The sequence below is a fragment of the Tenrec ecaudatus genome, chromosome 3 (genome assembly GCF_050624435.1).
Source record: "Tenrec ecaudatus isolate mTenEca1 chromosome 3, mTenEca1.hap1, whole genome shotgun sequence".
NCBI classification, from domain to species: Eukaryota; Metazoa; Chordata; class Mammalia; order Afrosoricida; family Tenrecidae; genus Tenrec; species Tenrec ecaudatus.
This window is the reverse complement of record NC_134532.1, coordinates 39,127,629-39,144,989: the sequence shown is the minus strand read 5'-3', so window position 1 is coordinate 39,144,989 and position 17,361 is coordinate 39,127,629.

Sequence of the window (17,361 nt, the reverse complement as noted above, 5' to 3'; positions counted from 1 at the left end):
CATGCCAGTGCTGAGATGCTTCCACCACCACCAGATCCACAAGACTTTCCACCCACTAGCTTGTGATTTTTGTCACTACATGTGTTGTGTGAGTCAGAAGAAGAATTTATAGATTGGTGTCAGACATATGGGCTAATATTGGACTTATAGACGTGATCGGAGCTGGGATGGTTTCTTAATATACAGTTACTCTTTGATATAAAGCTCTTTCCTATACACATGTGAGTGTCTCCCTGGATTTGCTTCTCTAGTCTGCCTGGACTAACACATGGCGTTAGAGAATAATGTTAAATCTGTCATGGGCTGCCTGAAGTTCTGTCTTAGAGTAAGCACATCTTGTTTAATTCTTGTAAGTTTTCAAGTAAGATTTTATCTCACTTATCTGGGCATTACATTAGGAGGAACAAGAACCCAGAGAATGGTCTTGTGCTTGGTAAAGTAGAATGTCAATGAAAATGGGAGAGACTCTCAATGAGATGGATTGTCACAAAGGCTGCAACGATGAGTCCACATAGAGCTACCATAGTGGTCAGCACAGCAGTTCTAGCTGACCGGGCACTGCAGTCCTTATCCAGGCTCCCGTGCTCACCTCTTTCTTCACTTGGTCCAGAGTGGGTGGGTTCTTATATCCTTGTAAGTCAGCCCACCCCCTGAGGTTAGTTTTATGTCTGGACTCCCACTGACTCTCCCTCACTATAAAATACTTTGGACATAGAGTGTGATACAAGTTGCAAACACTCTGAATTTGTTGCAGTGAAAGGAAGTACGATATATACATGTAGATATTTATCTAGATTTTGAGATTGAGATATATACCACAATAAAATACCGATCAAGAAAGAAATTTGCCTGAAAAACAATCAAATATTGAACACCGGTTAGGCTTCATTCTTTCCACAGGAAGAGGAAACGTACTTAAAGAAGATTTCTATTCAAATTAATTAAAGCAAGAGAGTTATAGAGTTATTTATTCCATGTTAAGGAGGAAATTGACAAGTCAGAATTCTTTTTTATGGGTTTCAGTGACATGTGATAGGAAAATTTTCAGCTGTTGATAATTGTTGAACACAGTGATAATCTAATTCCATTTGTGTTAGTGTGGGTATATTAGAGAAACGAGTCCACAGAAACTCATTTGAATAAGAGAAAGTTTTATATAAATGGTAAGTTTACATCAGGAAAATATCACAACCAAGTACTACCCAAGTTGACAAGTCCAACATTAGCCCATATGTCCAACACTAATGCACAAAGTCCTCCTCCATGTCACAAAACACATGCAATGAGGCTGATTGCAGGAGGAAAACTGAATCAGTGAGCAGTGTAAGCATCTCAGCGCTGGCAGGGGTCTCCACAGAGCTATTCCAGCACCCAGGGCTGCATTGGGGTAGGTACATGCGGTGTGTCCTTGGGGATGTTCTTGCAGGAAGTGAGCCTTGCCAGATCAAGCATGGCACTGGGTAAGGGATCTGCAATCTGGTCCAACCATCAGAAAGCAAGAGACCCAAAAACTAGAAAGGCAAGGCTCACCGAGTCATTTATCCCTCCGCCCTTCAATTGACCCCACATGTGTTTATCTACCAGGTTGGTACAATAAACCACCTCCCTCTCCATTGAATTATGCATGAGAAGAGTGATGAAAATATTAGTTTGTTGCACATGTATGAGAAAAATAACTTTAAAAATATGACATAGTTTTTCAACCACAATCAGAAACTGATGGAAAGTATTGCTGGTACAGCAACACTTCAAAAAGCTAGCTAAAACATTGAACCCGAAAAGAGATTATGAAATAAGCCCAAAATTTGAATTTGTAAAAATTGTTAGCAATGGAATAGTCTTTAGTTAATATTTTAATTATTTTCTCACTTTTTTCCCTCCAAAACCATTTTTTTTGGGAGCAAATACAGGTGTCATGTTCATCAGTAGTTCAAGTGCATCAAGCAGCATTGTATGACTGCTACCACAATTAGCTTCAAAACATCATCTTCCTTCTTCAACTAATGGCATCATCTTCCTTTATTCCACTCCCCCACCCCCCACTGTAGCCCCAGAAGCCCTTATTCTACTTGCTGTCTCTTTATGTACATCAATTCTGGCTTTCATCTACAGTCAAACAGAAAAACATATCGCAGAAATTCAATAATGCTATCCCCCAATGACAAAACACATGATATAAACTCTAATAGGAATTTTAAATTGAGGAAGTAGGCAGTCCAAGTATAGTCTGCGGCCCTTGCCCAGAATCCATAACAGACCTAGGTATGTTTCAGATGTGTCAGTCTGGCTACTGGAATGTGAGGATCTTGCGAGTTGACCGCCTTTCTCAGGATTTTCTGGAACCAAAAGCACTCTTTAGTAGCTGGTATCCTGCAACACACCCTGTGGCTCATGCTGAACAAGCAAACGGCTTGTCCTTCACATGACATTAAATACACCAAGCAACAACAACAAAAACAACACAACCAACTCCCTGCCTTCCAGGAGGTTTCAGCTCACAGCACAACCCTATTTCTCTATGTTTGCTGTTGAGGAAGGAACACTATTCTACAACTGCAGCACAAACAAGACATGCTTGCAAACCTCCATTCCTGCACTGGCCACAGGTGAAGCCACTGGCTGTGAGGACTGCTGCCTAATTTGATGATGAGCCGGCCCTGTCTCTTCTCTGTGAGAGCAAACTACTGTTGCACACAGAGCCTGTGTGTGAGCTGAGCTTTTGTCAGTGACCTCACACACTGGTTTTACAGAAATCAACAGTTATATTTTGTGCAGTACACAAGAAGGGGAGTAATTCAACTTGAAGGGAGACTAAGGTTATTTTTATAAAAGTACCTTGTAAATTGAAGCACAACCAGCAAAATATATGTAAAAGGGAACCATTAACATGTTAATAATAATTTTATAAATAATATCATAAAAGGTGTCACAGAAAAGGATGATATAATTAAAATGAAAACACGATGTATTGAAGTTCTATGGAGACCAGGATGATGGAAAAAATAGAACAATTCCTGATAATATCAAATATGATTAAACAAAATACAGAATACACAGAAAGCAATTAATGGACATAAACAAACAAAACAAGATACAAATTCAGAAATTTGATAACTGTAAGCCATTGGCACCAAGTGAATCCCAAATCACAGTGACTCTCGGACAGAGTAGAACAGCTCCGTAGGGTTACAGACACTATTAATCTTTTGGAGGAGCAAACAGCCTCATCTTTCTCCCTTGGAGGAACTGGTGGTTTCAAACTACTGACCTTGCACTTTGCATCTCAATATAAAATAAACAAAAAAGATGGCAAAATTAAAAAAAAAACTGTCCCAGTGGAGGCTAAGAGCTAAGTGAGAAAGCCCTAATTCCAACAGGAAATCCTCCCTGTCATCTATCTGTGCCTGTCTAGGACTAGGTGTCTGTGCTCATGAATCCTGCGTGCCCCCTGCTGCCCAGTGTCTCCCCTGCAGGGGAGATTTGTGTCTGGGTTCACACTGACTTCCCCTCACTGTGTGTTTCCCTTGCACAGTAATACATGGCCGTGTCCTCAGCAGTCATGGGGTTCAGCTGCAGGGAGAACTGATTCTTCGATGTGTTTCTGGTGATGGAGAGTCGGCTTTGAAAAGACGGGTTATAATATGTATTAGCACTAGAGCATATCTCTCCCATCCACTGCAGCCCCTTTCCAGAAGTCTGGCGAATCCAGTGCCAGCAGTAACCACCGCTTGTGATGGCGAAACCAGAGACAATGCAGGTGAGGGACAGCTTCTGGGAGGGCTTCACCAGTCCTGGACCCGACTCCTGAAGCTGCACCTGGGACAGGACCCCTGAAAACAAAAACAAATGTTCCATGTCAGTCACTTGAAGTCATAACTATCCCCATAGACCCAGGTCAGATATCTGTATCTCTCACCTTGGGGAACTGTCACCAAGCATAAGAGAACACATAACAATAGCATCTTAACACCACACCTCTGCTTTCCCAAGAGACCTACAGCCCTGTCTGAAGAGAACTGATAGCTTTCCCACCCCAAGGGTGAAATTGTACCCTAGTACCTGAAATATAATTTGCATATGAGGATGTCCTGTCCTTATAAACAGAAAGTGATAGAGACCAGACCCCCTCTATCTTCTGAGCTCATGGTAGGGTAAATGTTTGAACTCATATGCATATTAGTCTATAACAGAAGAAGTTTTTATCAAGAGGTGTGTGGGAGAGGTCAAAGAGTGCCCAGAATTTCTGAGCCCAGTGTTCTTTCCTTCCAGGTCTTCATTGTTCCTGCCCTGCCTTGGGCTCCTATATGTCCTGTGCCCCAGAGAGTGGGCAGAATATAGTTTGTTAAAACCATCAATTGGACCCCAAGTCATCTTCAGACCTCACAATTTCCAAGGTCCTTTTTTTTCCTGTATACCCTGAAACCTCTTAATTAACCTCCTCAGAGCCTTAATAGTTTTCCTTGTATGGGAGTGACATCTTCGAGAAGCATGAATATCAGGTTAGTCCCAAGGTGTTGTGGTTGATAAGATCCCAAAGGTCCAACTCTTCTATGAAGCCATTCAGTTCCAATTTCCACCTACTCCACTCTTGAGGAGATTCCCTTATGTTTCTGGATTCTGTGAATCAATGAAAAATCCAAAAGAAATTAATGAAATTTTGAGGAAAGGAATCACGTGGTGGTGGGTTCTGTTCAGTCCAAATTCTGACACTCAGGAAAGGGTAAACCAGATGCTGTGCCCAAAGGACAAGCTCCACTCCAAGCTTTGCAGTTTATTTGCACACATCTGACCTGAAGCCTCAGGCAGAATGTTTCCAGTCAACATTGTCCCTCTGCTAATCTGTTGCAGCCAGGATTTCCCAAACTTGGGCCATGGTCATCACCAACCCCACTACTCTTACCTGTAATACCCACACTACATCCCAGAGCCCGATGATCGAGGTCAACCTCAGTGTAAGTAAAGTGATTCAAGTGTTATTGGGTCTCAGGGAAGAACGTGACACCTGGAAAAGTTGGGCCCCAGACAAGACAATATTTTAATTCAGTAGCCTCTAAGAAATGCAAGATTCTGAATAGAAAACCACTCCCTGGTTTGCTAGAATATCCGGAATAGTGAAAAATCAGTCGAGTCATGATTTCAAGTACAAAGATGGAGAAAACCAGTAAATGAAAAATAATCATTTAAGAAAAGGCTCAAAGTAAGAGTCAAGTACAATATTTTCGACTTTGAAACCAAAGACCTTTTCCTGAAACCCACGAGGCACTCGTCATTATAATTAGGTCCATCCATCCAACTGATCCTCGACATTTAGAGATTAAACAGACACTCTTGTAAATGTCCCTTGCCCTGGGACTCTGGTTCCATTGAAATGTGAGCATCTCCAACCACAGACAGCCTCTCCATTTGTGCTCTGGGCACAGCCACATCACAACTGCTCATGGGTCTCACCTGACATTTATTCCCTCAACTCAAGGATTGTCTAATTTTGGAAAATGGTACATATTATTGGCTATAGAAGCTGTGACATCTATAAACATGTAGTTTATAGATTCTTTCCTCATAAAGTTTAAAATATTTTCCTCAGACTGAGGGATGACAACACTCATTTGCTGATTAATTAGAATCTGTACACCTCCAAATTAATGTTTCTTTTTACGGTGGGGAAATCCAAGCACTAGGTGTTGGTCACCTGGACTTCTTTGTGCCAGAATTTGCTGACGGGAATAAGCAATTACTTTAAAGTGAAGACACATTGTACTCACTACAATCCAGGGGTGAAAGCACAGGACACTCTAGCATTTTTCATTTGGAGATCATTGAGTTGGTTCACTTTTCATATGCACACTGGCAGAGCATCACTTGATCCTGTTCATTTCATCAAACCCCCATCTCACTGTCTGCTCTTGGTGCTTGTCTAACCGATTCAAGCTTGAGACTGTGATGTAGCTTGTGTTTATCTGGGTAGACTAGAGAAAGAAATCCATGGACACACATATGTGTATAAGAAAGATATTTATATACAAGAGCAATTGAACATTGAAAAACATCTCAGCAAAGTCCAGATCAAGTCCATACATCCGATATTAGCCCATATTTCTGATATCAATCTGCAAAGTCCTCTTGAGATTCACACAACACATACAATGATGTCAAATGCAGAAGATCACAGGCCAGTGGGTAGGAAGTCTTTGGACCCAGTATCATTAGGAATATCTTAGCCCTGGCAGAAGTCTCTGTGGCTTCTCTGGCTTCTGTGGTCTGGTTCTGTCCATGTGGCTTGTCTTCTGGAATGTCTCCCAGGGAGTAGCAGAGAGAGAGAGGTGTCTTCTTCCTCCAAAGAGGAAGTATCAGAATTCTCAGAAGGTCATGCCAACAGAGGTCCCTTTGGCTATCTTCAGATTGACAACCTGGACTCCACCCTTACACTCTCAGTCCTTAAATTGACACCAGATTAGGTGACTACCACAGAGCTGCACACTAGTTCAGGTCACTGCCATGATCATATCATAATTTCATAGCAGTGATTAGTAGGGGTCTTCTTAAGTGTCAACCACATGACATTATTCATGTACACATCACTATCCTAACAGGTTTGGTACACATGTTCTCAATGATCTCCTGCTGTCTCCCTGTACTCTGAAGAAGCAACACATCGAACTCTTCTAGACTCAGATGTCTGGGTTTCTTTTGCAGTCCCCCATCTCATGAAGTTGGGCTTGGTCAGTCTCTTAATCAAGGTGCACTGCATCTCTCAAAATTCTGAAAGATGGAAATAATAGAAAATATGGCTTATGAAAATGCAATAATATTTGCTCCAGTTGTCTATGGTTGTACACGGAATAGATATACATTGCAGCTTAAAATTGAAAGAGCTTTTTGCTTTTTATTTTTTGCTTGATTTCCCTTTTAACTCTGTTGATGCACATAAATGTCTGATTTTTAGAAGGTCACTCTCATCTATGTTGTCTGCTTTGTGTGTACTTCCTTTGCTGTGTTTGACAGCGTATGAATGCCCTGAAATGGGGCACTAACACGTGTCCCTGCTTCCTTATAAATGGTCTTCATAGCTCTGGGATTCATATTAGGTCCTTGATCATTACATTTAAAACAACAAACATCGTATTTTGAGAGAGAGAGCTGCTATCAGGAAGGAAAAGGAGCAAGTTCTTACCTTCTCTGGAGAAGATGTCTTGGATGATATTTAAACTCAATAAGGTTAGTCTGAAACATTTAAGAAACAGTTAAATGTTCCTTGGGTTAAAGTAAATAGCATCTCCATGAAGCACAGACTTAAAAAAAATACTGTTTTCTTGCAGAACAATCCCTTACCATGCAGATAATAAACAAAACCCTATTTCCTTATATCCCTTGATCATGGCTACAGTAACAGATGAGGAGTCACTGCCCCATGCACCAAGATCGACCACTCCTGTCTCTGAGAAGAACAAAATGACTTTAAGGCTCAATACCAATTGGTAAAAATCTGTCTTTTTAACAAGCGGCCATCTAGCTCAGAAGCAACAAAGCCCACATGGAAGAACACACCAGCCTGTGTGATTGAGTGGTCCCGAAAGGATCAGTTACCAGGCATCAAAGAACAAAAAATCATATCATTGGCTGCACACCTCCATGATAGGATCGCTGAAGACAAATGGGTGCATAAGCAAATGTGGTGAAGAAAGCTGATGGTGCCTGGCTATCAAAAGAAATAGTGTCTGGGGTCTTAAAGGCTTGAAGATGAATAAGCGGCCATCTAGCTCATAAGCAAAAAAGCCCACATGGAAGAAGCACACCAGCCAGTGCGATCATGAGGTGCAAAAGGGACCAGGTATAAGGCATCATGAAAAAAAAGATATATATATGTGTGTGTGTGTGTATATATATATATATATATATATATATATATATATATATATATATATATATATATATACACACCATATTGAATGAAGGGGGATGAGCAGAGTGGAGACCCAAGGCTCAAGTGTCGGCCACTGGAGATCCCCTCATAGAGGAGTTTAGGAGAGGAGATGGGTCAGTCAGGTGTGAGGTAGTACCGATGAAGAACACAGCTTTCCCCCCAGATCCTGGATGCTTCCTCCCCCAACTACCATGATCCGAATTCTACCTTGCAGGACTGGATAGGGCAGAGGTTGTACACTGGTGCATATGGGGGCTGGAAGCACAGGAAATCCAGGATGGATGATACCTTCAGGACCAAGGGTGTGAGGGCCGATGCTGGGAGAGTGGAGGGAGAGTGGGTTGGAAATGGTGAACTGATTACAAGGATCCACAAGTGACCTCCTCCCTGGGAGATGGACGGCAGAGAAGGGGGGGAAGGGAGACTCCAGATAGGGCAAGATATTATAAAATAACAATGTATAAATTACCAAGGGCACATGAGGGAGGGGGGAGCGGGGAGGGAGGGGAAAAAAAAGAGCACCTGATGCAAAGGGCTTAAGTGGAGAGCAAATGCTTTGAGAATGATTGGGGCAGGCAATGTGTGGATGTGCTTTATACAGTTGATGTTTGTATATGTGTGGATTGTGATAAGAGTTGTATGAGCCCCTAATAAAATATAAAAAAATAAAAGGAAAAAAAAGAAAATGATTAGGGCAAAGAATGTACAGATGTCCTTTGTACAATTGATGTATGTTTATGTATGGATTGTGATAAGAGTTGTATGAGCCCCTAATAAAATGTTTTTTAAAAATCTATCTTTAAAAGGACAAGTCTAAAGTCATGCCCCGAGCAGCTCTCTATTTAGGCATGAAGTCTTCCATCGGAAGAGGAAGAGCATAATGATTCGTAGCTGAGGCCCTGGGGAACCTTTGCAGCAAGGGAATGAACAACTTGGAAGGAAAGTTCTCTGCCCAATGGGAAAGGGCAGGCAGAACGTGTAGATCCGTAGAACCTTCGCAGACTAAGAGGAACAGGTAGAAACCACATCTCAGAGCCTAGTCCAGGAGGAACCCCTTGGAATGAGGCTCAGTCAAAAGACCAGAGAAATGCTCATGGCCCTCACCCTGCCACAACAGGGACCCACACTCAGTAAAAATAACAGCACGGTGCATCAGGAAAGTTAATATCGAGATTCTCTCTAGCGATAGGGCAAGTGAACACAGAGCAAACACATTTTAAAAAGAGTTTTATTGAAGAATTTGAGTCCTTTAGTATTTTAAATAAAAACCAAGGTTAGCAGTGATGTACATTGTTTGTAGTTAACTACAAATGGATCCATGACTATATTTTAACAAACTCTGACAATTAAAGCCTAGCAGAACTTTGGTCATAATCAGTCCTCAATAGAAAACATCATACAGAACATAATATGCTGATATATATGGACATATTGAACATGCCCATCTATCCACAAATATTATGGGTAATACTAAATAGTAAGAAACGGTTGTAAGTGATACACATCAATTTGGGATACATGATTGACACAGAGATGGGTACTATAAAGTTAAATATGAAACCCTAAAATTATGATTAAAAAACCTACAGGAAAATGTCAATAAATGTGGTATAAATAGTATCATTAACAAGGTCACAAAGATGACCTAATACAAAGAAAAACATAAAGTGGGTATTTATTTTTGGAGACTATTACTATAGAAAATAAAGAACATTCTATCCAATAATGTACATTACGTGTAAGAAAAAACAAGAATACACAGAAATGGAGATCATGTAGCCTTATGCAGCTCATACGCCTTTCTTCTCCTGGACTTCACATTGCCTTCTCCCCCACCTCCTTTCACAGGGATGCACGGCAATGGCCTGCGCAGCAACGGAGCACAGTGTTCAATGAATGTGACTATGAACAGGGTCACTGGGGATGTGTACTTGATATATGGGAGGAGGAGTATAGTCTGCACACACCACTCCATAATACACTGACTCGTAGCTGATGTAAGAGAATCAGGAGACAGAATAGTGAGACAAAATGTATACACTTTATACATTGGTCCAACCCCAGCACATTGGCCTGGAGACAGAGATCCAGGTGCTCAGATGAAGTATTGCCAAACCTTCACGTTTCAGTCTCTGACCTACTCACCTCTGAGAGCTGCCCCAATATGACAAAACCGACATATTCTTGGGAATGAGGTCCATGGTTCTGAGATGTATTATAAAGAGTGAATGAGACCTAAATTTAAATAAATACATCATGAAACTATATCTGGTTGGAGATTTGCATGTCATTGGTAGCTTTTTAATACATTTTAAAATGGGTTCATCTGGGTTGAGATTGTTGACTGTATCCTCAGAGAACACAATCCTGTCCATGACTTTCCCATTCACCAAGACGAAGGTCCCATTCTTCCAGAACACAGAAAGTGATGGGGAAGATGGCTGAGGAGGTAGACTTGGCTTAGCATTGAGGATGACTTTAGGAATAAAGGCAGTAGTCCTCTACTATCGGGAACTTATATATTTATCAGACACACATAACAAAACCAAGAACATTTAAACGGTCAGATACACATTTTCTCCTCTCCATTAGATTATGGTAGAATTATTCAAAAGTTAGAAGATCAGCTAAATCTAGCAATCTCAGTGAATTCTTCCCAAAGTGGCTCCAATTCAATGATTGCTGTAAATAGGAATGGCTTTTGTAAGTCACTAAAGAGAAAGAGCTTTTCTTCAACAACTACACTGCTATGTCTACTTAAGAGTCATACTACTGTGGAAAGAGTACATATCACTGTAAAGCAATTTACCTTTGTCACAGGAAGATATTTCTCATACAAAATGTCATCATTAATAATGTCATTCACACCTAATTTTACATTTAATACAGATTCTTATACTGAAATATCCGAAAATCCTCACGTAAAGTTGCATGTCACTAGATACTGGGAATGTTACTGGTATCCCAATACAAAATAGTAGCAAAGCCACCAGAAGGAGAGTGACAGGTATGGACTCTCTGGGTGAAACCAGAAAGAGTGGCTGACATTCTGTGAGGCTGTGAAGGTGAAGATACAGCATCCAGCATGAACAACTGAATGATCCCTTTTGGCCCTAGAGATCTCCCTGAATACTGAATTTGCACAGATAAGTTCGTGTCTCTGGATTATCACGGGTTGAAGGTTCTGAAGGATAGATCAACACAAGATATTAGCACACAGATAATAAAATGCAATGGATGAGCTTGTGTGTTTTCATATGGGGCTCCAGAAAAGACACACACACGTAGGCTACCATCCAGATTAGGAAAACAACCAAACCAAACAACAGCAGCAACAACAAAACCTGTGTCATGTGAAGAATAATTTCAACATAAAACATGCTGACTGCCTAGATTTTAACTACATCTTTAGCTAGATGATTGTCAGAATGCCTCACAAATTGTGTTGGAAGAACATGCTGTGGAATTTCCAGCAAATAGTCAAACACTTAAGAGTTCACTTTGCCAGCTACAATGTTCCTAGAGTCTGATTGGAAAGTATTTATCTGAAAGTCATGAGAACTCTGATGCAGGGATCCCTGGCAGAGTCATTTCTTGTCCTTAAAGGTTAGCAAGTTGATTGTTGCTGTAGGACAGAATATCTTTTCCTGTTACAATATAACTTTTGAATATAGATAACAGGAGTAGGCACAGAATTATTATTTTTAAATTAGACGGAGATTCCCCGAGGGAACTCTAAAATTTAGAGAATCCACACATGACAACAGGAAACCAGCGTTGAAGCTCGCTCTGCACCTGCTCCTGGGTCTGAGTCCTGTGCTCTGAGGGTCCTGAGCGCCTCCTGGGGACCAGTCTCCTCCCTGCAAGTGGGGTTTGTGTCTGGGCACACACTGACTTCCCCTTACTGTGTCACTTGCACAGTAATGCAAGGCTGTTCTCTCAGCTTTCAGGTTATTCATTTGAAGATAGAGTGTGTTCTTGGAGTTGTCTCTGGAGAGGGTGAATCGGCCTTTTACAGAGTCTGTGTAGTATGTACTACCACCATCGTAGCTTATGGTTGCCACCCACTGCAGGCCTTTCCCTGAAACCTGGTGGACCCAGTTCATGCCATAGTCACTGCAGGTGAATCCAGAGGCTGCACAGGAGAGTCTCAGTGAACCCCCAGGCTTTCTTAGGTCACCCCAGACTCCACCAGTTGCACCTCACACTGGACACCTCTAAACATAGAGTCACTGTGATTAGACAAAACACCTACAATCACAGACAATCGCAATTATACACACATACAGCAAGCTCTCAGCAATTGCCATGTAAAATTGTCAAAATGAAAGCCAACTTTGGTATAAAATTCATTACGTGTCCTCTGTACTAGCTCCTGAGTTCAAAATAGTAACTAAGACCCCGGAGACAGACTGTCTTCTGAGAAGGCCCACATCAGGGACTGTGGCTGGTTTATCAGCAGACAGAGAGTTGCATTTGCATATCCCCTGATATTTAGAAGCAGATGAGTAGAAAATTTAGGCAATAATTCTCCCTCGGACCCAGAGAAATACAAACACTATCAAAGAAAAACTGTACTTTAACAAACTGTTTATCAAGCATTGCTTTAATTGTTCTATATTATCAATATTTTATAAAGTAGTTTTCTATTTGTAAACTTTATATTACATACAAAACAAACTTTTTAACTTTGTGGTATGAACGCTCACAATGCATCCTCTCTCATTCCTCTTAAGATGTGGATACACATGATGATAGTGGCCATTCAATTATATGTTTCTGGTGTGGGAATCTTACTGATTTTCTTGCCTTCCAAGGCATTCCCACATTTCAGTGACATTTGTACCCTGTGGACAGGAAGCTGTTCATAAGGCATGTCCACAAAACATGCAGAATGGTGTCTCTCTGGTTTCTGATCTGGGAGATTCAAGTCCCCCTTCTTTTGTCATGATCAGGAAACCTGGCTAATTTTCACTTTTCTTTATTTTCTAAAAGAGTTAGTTTTCATATCATTGGCTTACTGATGGTGTTCCTATAATTTCATTTATCTTGGTTCCTTTTATATTGCCTCCTCCCCTCTGCTACCTATGCTATGGATACTACCTATGCATACTCATCTTTTTCTAGGTCCATTAATTGGAAATGGAGGTAATCAATTTCAGAGTTTTGCTTCCACACTATTCAAATGTGTGTGGTTATGAACTGCCTTCTAAGTTCTCTTCAGATAAACCCCACAGTTTGTTGTCTTGTGATTTCATTTTCATTTAACCCAGTACATCCATTCAGTATGTGAAAATCATTAAATGCATGTTAATGATACAAATAATATAGTATACATCCATGTATTCGTCACTCACACTCACACTCACTCAGTGCCATGAGTCAGTGCAGACTCACAGTGACTCACGGGGACAGGATAGAACTGCCCCTGAGCATTTCTGAAGCTGTAACTCTTTATGGGAACAGCAAGACCCATTTCTCTACTGTGGAACAGCTGGTGGTTCAGATCTCCTGAAATTTGAAGTCTCAGCTTAATGAGCAACCACTATACCCTCACGATTCATGTGTGCATGCGTACATATATTTAATTGTGTTTATGCATACAACTTATAAATGAATTAACATTGAAATTGATGTGTGATTTTGTAATAAATATTAAGGAAGCAAAGATTATTGGAGAAAATATTTTGGAGGGAAAGGAAACCCTAGATACTAAGAGGAAGCTCCTTGCTCCCATGCCTCCCCCATTGCCCTTACCCAGAAGTCTGGCTCCTGTGCTCTGTGCAGCCCATGTGATCCCTATAGACTGAGGTCATTATTGCAGGGAAGGTTGTGCCTGGGATGGCACTGAGTCCTCTCACTGTTCCTCTCACATAGTAATGGACAGCTGTGTCCCTCAGTGGTCATTGAGCTCAGTTGCCGGGTGAACGACTTGGTGGATGTTCTTCTGGAGCTTGATAGTCAACTCCTTTGAGGTGGGTAATTGTTTTCTGCTGATCAAACATATTGATTACAACCACTGCAAACTTTTCTGCAGGTTGTGGTAGATTTAGCTCCAGAAATATGGAGCCACAAGAGACAGATAATCTTAGGGGGAGGATTTGTGAGGGATTCATCACTCCTGGACTCAAATCCTGATGGTGTACCTGTCACAGGGCACCCAGGACAGGGAGAAAAATCCATGATGACAACTAATGTAAGCCTCTTTTATATCAACCATTTTAAAATATCTTGATATTGTGAGAAATACATAACCACCAGGCCAAAGAATATCCGAAAGAAAATAAAAACTTATGGACAAGTTATGTAGTTCGTAGAGATCTCTGACCACAGTGTCGTGTCTTTCATCATGTTTTGAAATTTAACCCGAAAATTGAAGGTGTGATCTGCGTGTTTCAGGAGGAAAAAGTTTCAGGAGGAAAAAGTAGAGAAACTTTCAGTCTTTTCTCAAAAACCGAAAAGAGGAAGTCTAATGTCTTCATCTTCTCTGGGATTGGCCTCCATTTATTGAGAACACAAGATCCTTAAGCTGGAAGAGCAGAGAAAATGTCTGGACACAGAAAGCATAGAGAGTGTTAAGAAATTCTGATTTCATTAAAACCCCCATTTGACAGTGGATATTAATTCTACTGTGTTTCCTCGTTTCTCTGAATATTCTCTTGAGAATTCAATCCTCTTTATTTTTAATAACATCTAAATCAGCACCAGTTGAGACAATGTACATGTACAGTTTCGAGGCACAAAATGGGCAAAAGAAATGAATAGATACATGACTAAAAGAGGCATTCACATTGCAAAGATACACATACAAATATGTTAACTTCCATTACTCATTGGTGTTGTTATTATTTGGTTGATTTTGTTTTTCAGACCTTTTTTGGAATAGTTAGAGAGGACCTGGCCATATTTCCCAGATAACATTTTTAGTACTTTCATGGAAACTTTTTTCTTCTTCTTTTAAACATATACCTTCAATGCAATCTGTGGTGTATTTTTTTGTTTCCATGGATTTTCAGTGTACATCACAGTAATATAGAATCATTGAAAACTTCAGTAGTTTCTCTGAGAAACATGCTATACTCAGCAAATAACCTGAGAAGCTGTACTAACTGAAAACCATGACATCAAGATTGTAGGAAGTCATGTTAATGATCTGTCATGTACAAATGACACAAAACTACATATTGTAAGGCAGCATGGCTTGTAAAACTTACTGATAAAGAGCGGGACTGCTGCTTTCCCCTTAGTTTAAAATTCAATGTAAAGAAATTAAACTCTCCCCTATGTGACCAATGGAAAATATCAGATAAATGGAGATAATATTGAAGCTGTGAAGGAGTTCATCTCGCTTGGATCTGCAATCAATACTCATGGAAGCCACAGTCAATTAAATGATGCAGTTCGTTGAGCAAACCTGCTGCACAGACCTCCTTACAGGTTGAAGAGCAAGGATGACACTTTGAGGACTGAGATGTACCTGGCCAAAACTATGCGGTTTCCAATTGTCTCATATGCACATGCACGTCAGACAATGAATGAAAAAGATAGAAAATCAAATGATGTACTTGAATTGTGGTACTGGTGAATAATTTGATGGTAGGGTGGACCACCAGAAGAACAAACAATTGTATATTGCATGATGTTTAATGCTTAATAGAAATAAGTGAGGTGATTACTCATCTCAAGTACTTTGGACATATGTCAGGAGAATCAGAGCTTGAATAAGGACCTAATGCTTTATAAAGCATAAAGTAATTTTTTAAAAAGCTGACCTTTAACATGATAGATTGGCAGAGTAACTGCAACAAAGGCCTCATGAATCACAGCTGTGAGGATGAAGCAAGACCCATGCTTCATTCTGTTTTCTCTCATGTTGCTGTGAGTCCAAACTGATTTGATAGGACTTAAAATGCAAGGTCAATGACAAACATTGAACTCAATGGAAAGTAAGTGAAGGCATTCTCCTTTCAAATTGGAACTAGATAAGGCTACCACTGAATACCAATCTTAGTTCATATTGTGCTGAAACTCTGTGGTAGTTACATAATCTGGTGTCAACTTGAGAATTATGATAGCGAATGGGGTGGAATTTAGCCTGTCAATCAGGTGATAGCTTGATGACCTCATTTGGTAACACTATGGAAATAAATAGCTTGCTGGAGACGGGATCCACACTCACTCCCTTGTAGGATACAAATGCCTTCCCAGCTTTGTCTCCCCCAAAGATATGCAAAACATTAGAGGCTATATTCCAGCACATGGTGGGAGGTCATATGTTTAGAGATATTCTCCGTGAGGATATCTGGTCCACTGTAGGTGGGGTTCACATCCTACTGATAATGTTTCCATGGAGAGCCAGAGAACAGGTCAAATCCGCTTGGTGACATGCAAAGTTAGGCTGCCATCCTGAACCTAGGATCTGCCCATCTTGTCACATATATACCCTTAATCCCTCCTATTCTTTTAGGTATGTACCCCTAGATCACTGCCCTCCCATTACTGTATAACCTATAGCACAACCTTTTCCTCTATGTATTAATCTGTAATTAGGGGCTTGCACGCCCCCCCCCCTCAAAAAAAAAAAGATATATAAGCCTGGGTTAACAGTAAAAAGCTCTCTCCCCTCTCTCTCTGGCTCTCTCCCCATCCCACCATCCTCGCTCCCCTGTTCCCTTTCCCCTTGTCCCCCTTCCCCTCCCCCTCCCACCTGCCCTCATGTCTACCATCTCCACGTGGACCATCAATCTGGACTGAGGTGAGCATGCTATCATGAAACATGTCTGATTCCATTATTTAAATCTCTCTTCTATCTCTCCTTATTCTCTATGACATTATTATAATCATTATATACCTCAACTGTACGATTGTGCCTATTAAACCTGTGATTCATTGTGGGGGAATGGCTTTTCCTCCACACTCCCCGCGAGCCATTCCTACTGATAAGACACATGGAGCTACACTAGAGTCCTGCAGCTGGAGGGGCCTGTAGAGACCCCTGCCAGTGTTGAGATGCTTCCATTGCCCTGGATCCACATCTTTCCACCTACTGGCCTGTGATCATTGCATGTGTTGCATGAGTCTGAAGAAGAATTTGTAGATTGATATTGGACATATGGGTTAATATAGAACTTATGGACTTGATCTGGATTTGGTAGGGATGTTTTCTCAATATACAATTGCTCTTTTATATAAAGGTCTTTCTTAAACAGATTTGAGTGTCTATGAATTTGTTTCTCTAGTTAATCCTGACTAACACAAACTCTGAACAATAGTTATCAATCAACAAATATAAAACAAATGCATCCAAAATGGCATCAAAGAAATAAAGCACTCTATAATTGCTGATAACTCTCTATAATTGCTGATGATTTTCTAAACATAGAAAATGCAAAAGCCCTAGAAGAATAATATTGAAAGCTCTAAAAATAAAATCAGAAAAT